The 8,430-nt window shown below is 27.1% G+C and overlaps 1 long non-coding RNA gene across 1 annotated transcript in view; it reads left to right on the forward strand.

Annotated features, from left to right (window-relative positions):
• Nucleotides 1-243: 243 nt before the first annotated feature.
• Nucleotides 244-8,430, forward strand: part of LOC141347682 (uncharacterized) — a 13,305-nt gene continuing 5,118 nt past the window's right edge. The window contains exon 1 of the long non-coding RNA XR_012357402.1: nucleotides 244-378. This is a non-coding gene — a long non-coding RNA (uncharacterized lncRNA). The remainder of the gene's footprint in view (nucleotides 379-8,430) is intronic.

Raw genomic sequence — 8,430 nt, forward strand, 5'->3', positions numbered from 1 at the left:
AGCACTATTTCACTAAGCCACTAGGTGGCAGGACTAAGACTATTTTTTTTCTTCAGTTCTTAGTTGTGTTTCTGTCAGTCTTTGCACTGATTTAAATTGTATTCTTGAGCTGGTATTTAGGTGATCCTGCATTATTTTGATTTTGATTGTGAGTGGCATACAACTTTTTTTTTATCAGATTATCTTCATTGTAGTCAGTGTAACTCTTTCATAAATCCTGTGTCTGTGTCTGTAATGGTCAGGCCTCGTCATGTGAGTCCCATCTGTCCTGAGCTGCAGTCGCAGGTGTTGAGCTGCTACAAACTGAACAGTCACCAGACGCTGCACTGCTCACAGCTGGCCAAAGACTACATGAACTGCATCAACTCCTCCAAGAAGGTACGAGTGGAATCGTGTGCTTTTATTAAGCATGCACAAAATTGCAAATGATTATTATTACTGTTAATAACATTAAAATTGACACTGCTCAGTCAAACAGTCATTAAAAATAAACACTGATGGTACAGCTCAAAAGTTTGGGATCAATGGGATTTTTAATGTTTTTTAAAGAAGTTTCTTATGCTTATCAAGGCTATGCTTATTTGGTCAAAAATACAGAAATGTATTACAAATGCAAAATAACATTTTCCTATTTTGATATGCATTCAAATCTAATTTATTCCTGTAATCAAAGCTGAATTTTCAGCATCATTACTGCAGTCTTCAGTGTCACATAATCCTTCAGGAATCGTTCTAATATGCTGATTTATTATCAGCATGCAAGAATATTTAATGAATGAAAAGATAAAAAGAACAACTTTTATTTAAAATAGAAATAGAAATATTTTTTTTCTTTTTTTATGTAATACTTTTATTCAGCAAGGATGTGTTAAATGGATAAATAAAAAGATAGCAAGGACTTATATTGTTTGAAAAGATTTATATTTTGAATAAATGCTGTTGTTTTTAACAATTAACTAATCAAAGAATCCTAAAAGCATTATCACAGGCTCCAAAAACATATTTGGCAGCACAACTGTTTCCAACATTAATAATTCTAATAATAAATCAGCATATTAGAATGATTTCTGAAGGATCATGTGACACTTGAAAATTCAGCTTTGCATCAAAGAAATAAATTATATTTTAAAATAGAAATCATTATTTTATATTGTAATAACATTTCGCAATTTACAGTTTTTTTCTGTATTTTTAATCAAATAAATGCAGACCTAATGAGCATAAGAGACTTCTTTAAAGAACATTACAAGTCATACTGATATACTATGGAAGTGTTTATTCATATTTTGCTTTTTTTATTTATTAATTTTTGTGCTGATCTGATTTTTTTTTATTTCTATTTTCTATTTGCTTTGTTTATTTATTAATTTGTGTGCTTATATAATTTTTTTTTTATTTCTATTTTCTATTTATATTTTAAGTTGGTTGGCGAGGCAACATTTCTAAGGTTTTTATTTTATATATTTTTTTTAATCACCAAAAATGATTTTATTAGTTGTAGTTTTAGTTAAACTCCTAATTATACTTATATGTGACCCTGGACCACAAAACCAGTCATAAGGTTAAATTTTACAAAACTGAGATATATACATCATATGAAAGCTCAATAAATAAGCTTTCTATTGATATATGGTTTGTTAGGATAGGACAATATTTGGCTGAGATACATCTATTTGAAAATCTGCAATCTGAGGGTGCAAAAAAATCAAAATACTGAGAAAATCACCTTTAAAGTTGTCCAAATTAAGTTCTTAACAATGCATATTACTAATCAAAAATTAAATTTTGATAGGTTTACAGTAGGAATTTTACAAAAAATCTTAATGTAACATGATCTTTACTTAATTTCCTAATGATTTTTGACATAAAAGAAAAATCAATAATTTTGACCCATGCAATGTATTTTTGGCCATTGCTACAAATATACCCCAGCGACTTAAGACTGGTTTTGTGCTCCAGGGTCACATATATAATAGTATGTCAAATTTTTCTTTTTATCTCATTATTTCAAATGTTTATCTTTAGTATCTCAATTTATCACAATTCAACGTTTTTATATAATTTTTTTTTTAATCTTACAATTTTGATTTGTTTTATAATTTCACATTTTTATCAGAAATTGTCATAAATTGACTTTCTGTCATGATTATTTATTTTTATCTCATTATTTTAACTTTTGATCTCATAATTATGACTGTCATAAATGTCATTGATGAATGAATTTTGGACGTTCATCATATATTGACTTTGTTAACATTTTAATATAATTTTTGGCCTTTTATCTTACAATTTTGATTTGTTTTATAATTTCAAATTTTATCTCGCAATCATTTTATTTTATAATTTCAAATATAATTGTATAAATGAGCTTTATATTTATTTTAATCACCAAAATTTATTTTATTAGTTGTAGTTTTACTTAAAAAAAAAACTTAATGAGGTGCTCAAGACCCTGATGTGAAGCAGAGACATGTTAATTCTATTACTGACCAATCAGAATCAAGTATTCGAGAATATTCTATATTTTAACCAAGCAAAGAAAAAGAGTTTGAAATGTAAGAAACCAGCCCTGATTTTATTGGCAATTTGAGAATAATCAAACTCATGCTGATAATGAAACAACATGATAACACTGATATTTGATTCATATTTCTCTCCATTGTGTAACGAAGAGTTGGTTCATTTTAAAACATGCCAGAGTCATTTTCTCTGCAGGAAATAAGAAGCTGTGTCCGCTGCTGTGTGTCTCATCTGATGAACGTGTGTGAATGAGCTCATTTTAATACTGGATCATTCATGCATCTCACAGATAACAACAGCTTATATTAGAGATGATTTCTCTCTCTCTGTGTGTGTGTGTGTGTGTGTGTGTGTGTGTGTGTGTGTGTGTGTGTGTGCAGAGGCTGTATGCCAACTAGAGCAGGCGCACTGCCACACTGATACTGAAGTGAAACACAGTGCTAATAAAAGACATTTACATTCAAAAGAATCGTCTGCAACTAAAGACTGACTGGAGCTCTTCACCACTGAACACTGAGCATTCAGAGCCATTGGGAAGACTAAACACTAGACCCTCTCCATATCACTGTCATGCCCTGTTATACAGTAGGATGATCTATATATATATATATATATATATATATATAGTTATTTTTTTTGCCTATTTTGCCTTTATTTAATATGGAGGACGAGAAATGACTTGAGTATAAATAAAAAAAATAATTAAAAAAATTAATAAACAAGTACTTAAATGCATAAATGTAGAAATACATTAATTAATTAATCAACAAATAAATTAATAAATGAATGCTGAAATAAATATATAAATGCATAAATAAATAAATGTATAATTAAATGCGGAAATAAATGCAGATATGCATAAATAAATTTTTCAAAAGTGTCATTTTTAAATGTGCTGTTTGTTGTTTTATCTGATCATTTAAACTTTTTATCTCATAATTATGAGATAAAATACTTTGTCATAATTGTGTTTTTTTATCTCATTGATAAATTAATTTGGGACGTTAATCATAAATATGATTTTGTATGTTACTTCTAGCAAAATTTGACATTTTTATCTCAATTTGGCCTTTTATCTCATAATTTTGATTTCATCTCATTATGACTTAGAATCTCATAATTATATATAATAGTATCTCAAATGTGACATTTTGTCATAATTATGGCTTTTTATCTCATTATTTCAACTATCATAATTGTCATAATTGTTTTTTATCTCATTTGAGACATTTATCATAATCATGACTTAGTATCTCAAAACTTTTATCTCAAGTTTGTCCTTTTATCTGATAATTTCGTAATTTTGACTTTATGTCACAGTTATTTGAATTTTATATTTTTGTTATAATTATGATTTTCTCATTTTGACATTTGTCTCATTATGACTTAATATCTTAATGTAAGGACAAATATTTTTATCTCATAATTTTGTGATCTTTTATCATAATTTTGATATTTTATCGCATAATTTCAACTTTTTATCTTGTCATTTTAACTTTTTATCTCATAATTATGACTGTCATTGTATTTTTTTTATCTTATTGATAAATGAATTTGGGACTTTTATCTCAGTTTTGGCCTTTTATCTCATAATTTTGATTTATTTCATAATTTCATCTTTTTATCTTGCAATTATTTAAATTGTATAATTTGAAATATTACTAATAATATTAATAATTAGTTATTACTTTTTATCTCACAAATTGTATCGCATAATTTAAACTTTTTATCTCAGAATTTAAACTTTTTATCTATTTTTTTACATTTATCTTATTATGACTTAGTATATCATAATTATATATAATAGAATCTCAAATTTGACTTTTTGTCAGGATCATGGCATTTCTCATAATTTTGGTCTTTTTATTTTATAATTATGACTTTGCCAAAATTGTGATTTTTTTTTTTTTTATCTTAGTGATAAATGAATTTGGGATGTTTATCATAATTATGACTCTTCAACATTTTTATATCAATTTTGGCCCCTTATCTCAAAATTTTTCATAATTTTAACTTTTTATCTCAATTATTTTAATTTTTAATTCAAATATTATTTTATGATTGCGTTTTCATCTCATAATTAAATTTTTGTCATAATTATGACTTTCCCATTTTGACGTTTGTCTCATTATGACTTAGTATCTCATAATACATTTTGAAAAAGTATCTCATCATTTTTATGACTTTTTATCTTTATTTTAATGTTTATCTCACTATTTTACATTTTTATCTCATAATTATGACTTAATTTCCATATGATGATTTCAGAATTATGATTTATCTTTATGTGATTTAGCGTCTCATAATTATGTCATAAGATATCAAAGCAGGATTTCTTTTTCTTATGTGGCAGAAACGGGCTTCCATAGAGAGTGATTCAACAATCACCCAAAACATGCTACCAAATGACATGTTTGGGACATTTATCATAATCATGACTTAGTATCTTCTTTTTTATCAAAATTTCAAATCTCAACTTTGTACTTTTATCTCATAATTTTGATTTATTTCGTGATTTTGACTTTTTACCTCAGTTATTTGAATTTTATGATTTTAAATATTATTTTATAATTGAGATTTCATCTCATAATTTTGACTTTTTGTCATAATAATGATTTTCTTATACTGACATTTGTCTCATTATGACTTAGTATCTAAAAATGTAGGGGGAAAAATTATCTCATAATTCTGTGTTCTTTTATATCATAATTTTGATATTTCATCTAAGTTGATAATTAATTATTGATAGTATTAATAATATTTCAAATTATACAATTAAAATAATTGCGAGATAAAAAGATGAAATTATGAAATAAATCAAAATTATGAGATAAAAGGCCAAAACTGAGATAAAAGTCCTACATTCATTTATCAATGAGATAAAAAACACAATAATGACAAAAAAAGTTAAAATGACAAGATAAAAAGTTGAAATTATGCGATAAATATAGTTGTGAAATAAAGTTGAAAATTATTCGATAAAATATCAAAATTAAAAGATCACAAAATTATGAGATAAAAAATATTTTCCCCTACATTTTTAGATACTAAGTCATAATGAGACAAATGTCAAAATGAGAAAATCATAATTATGGCAAAAAGTTAAAATTATGAGATGAAATCTAAATTATAAAATAATATTTAAAATGATAAAATTCAAATAACTGAGATAAAAAGCCAAATTATGAAATGAATCGAAATTATAAGATAAAAGTACAAAGTTGAGATTTGAAATTTTGATAAAAAGAAGTCTACTGATTATGATAAATGTCCCAAATATGTCATTTGCCAATTAGATAAAAAAAAAAAAATTATGACAAAGTCATAATTATGAGATAAAAAGTTGAAATAGTGAGATAAAAGCCATGACCATGACAAAAAGTCAAATGTGACCCTGGAGCACAAAACCAGTCTTAAGTCGCTGGGGTATATTTGTAGCAATAGCCAAAAATACATAGTATGGGTCAAAATTTTTGATTTTTCTTTTATGTCAAAAATCATTAAGAAATTAAGTTAAGATCATGTTACATTAAGGTTTTATGTAAAATTCCTACTGTAAACCTATCAAAATTTAATTTTTGATTAGTAATATGCATTGTTAAGAACCTAATTTGGACAACTTTAAAGGTGATTTTCTCAGTATTTTGGATTTTTTGCACCCTTAGATTCCAGATTTTCAAATAGATGTATCTCGGTCAAATATTTCCTATCCTAACAAACCATACATCAATAGAAAGCTTATTTATTGAACTTTCATATGATGCATATATCTCAGTTTTGTAAAATTTAACCTTATGACTGGTTTTGTGGTCCAGGGTCACAAATTAGGGCAATTTCTGTCATTGTTAAAAGATAAAAAGTTGCCCAAAACATGCTACCATTTTTTCTTTATAAAAATACATATTTTTAAAGACCAAATTAAATTGTTTTTGTGGCATACTTTTGTTGTTGCTGGTTTCTAAAAGCAGTTCATCTGAAGAGCTCATGCATTTCGAGTTCTTTGACAGCGGTTATAGACGTATGATACGAGATTCCACCAGAAACAAGAGATGACTTTCATATCCTCATATCTCACAGGACTCCTGATCCGTCACAGTACAGTCAACTGTTTCAGGATTTTCACATCCAGGTTCAGTTTAGCGCTTGAAACAGACCTGTTGGCGTGAAGCGCTGTGAGCGTTAGAGATCTCGCTCTGTTGGGTGATTGAAAGAGCGCTGATAATGAAGGAAACACATGTCAGGAAGATCCTGAGATCATGAAAGCGTCTGACATTTGTCATGTGCTGGAAGACAGTCTGTGTGATTGATTCAGATGATGAAGCTGACAGCCATTGTTTCCTCCTGAGTTGATGGTCGCCGTATCGCCTTTATATCTCTGAGCGGACAGTAGACGTCCTCTGACCTTCATATTTGTAAGGCTTTCACGCTGAACCCGCTGACATCTCAAGCTAAATATGGCACATGAACACCTCGTTCAGGATATTTCCTGTTGATTGTCGTCAGACACATGAATCAAGTTTCTAAAAATTGTCATTTTCTGTCCTGGCCTGTTCCTCCTCTTCCTATCTGCCGGTTCCTATTCATACTCTTTCTTGTTCTTTATTCCTAAATATCTGAATGTTGGTACTTCATCTGAAGTGTCTCTTTTCTCTCCCTAACTCCACTTTTCTTCTGCATGCATGTCTTTTAACCTCAACATTTGTCTTCTTTTCCTTTGTTTTATCTTTTCAAAACCAACAAATCTCTTTTTGTCAGGTGTTTTGCTTAAAAATAAAAGAAGGAAAAGCTATTTATAAGAAGTAATTTAATGTGACAGTTATGTCACAGTGTAGCTGGAAATGCAATAAATAAATCAGTGCAATAAATAATAATTTTATTAAAAAATTATTTATATAAATACTTTATTTACTAATACTTTAAATACTTTTTTATTTGAATTGTGAGTGAAATCACATTTGATTATCTGTTTATTAAAGAGATTAGAAGACAAAAGAATAGATTTATAACATGAATGATGCTATATATATATATAATTTATTATATTTATTTTAATTTAATCGTTTAAAACATTAACATCTTTTTTAAGTCATCGACTTAATTTTTATATATATAATTTAAGTTCAAATGATTTTTTTTTACAGTGCTGTAATATTGTGAAATAGCTGTTTTCTATGTGAATGTATAGTAAAATGTAATTTATTGCTGTGATTAAAGCTGAATTCACAATATTACACAATATTACTGATTTGGCTGCATTTTGGATCCAATAAATGCAGGCTTGGTGAGCAAAAGAGACTTCTTTAAAAACATTAAAATCTTACTGTTCAAAAACTTTTGACTGGTATACCAGTCTCACACTAACACTATAGTGTAAATATACAAATAATTAATAAAAAAAACATAATTAAATAATAGAAAAATATCATTCAGAATTTAAAATGTAATTATCTATTGCTTCAAAAATAATTTGGAACTTAAAATATAACATTTTTATGTATATAAAATATAACATATCATGTGTCTCTAACTAGTGGTATTTTTTTAGATACTATTATAGTTTTTAATACAAAATCAAATTAGTTTTATTTATTTTTTACAGTGCTGTAATATTGTGAAATATTATTACAATTTAAAATAGCTGTTTTCTGTGTGAATATACAGTAAAATGTAATTTGTTTCTGTGATCAAAGCTGCATTTTCAGCATCATTAGTGCAGTCTTCAGTTGGCTCATTTCTGTCTAATATTTTTGGAGCCAGTGTCACAATATTACACAATATTTTGCTGTATTTTGAATCCAATAAATGCAGGCTTGGTGAGCAAAAGGGACTTATTTAAAAAAAAAAAAAATTAAAAATCTTAACATTTGACTGGTAGTGTAAATATACAAATAAAATAATACATAATTAAAT

This window comes from Garra rufa, chromosome 12 (genome assembly GCF_049309525.1).
Source record: "Garra rufa chromosome 12, GarRuf1.0, whole genome shotgun sequence".
Taxonomy (NCBI): domain Eukaryota; kingdom Metazoa; phylum Chordata; class Actinopteri; order Cypriniformes; family Cyprinidae; genus Garra; species Garra rufa.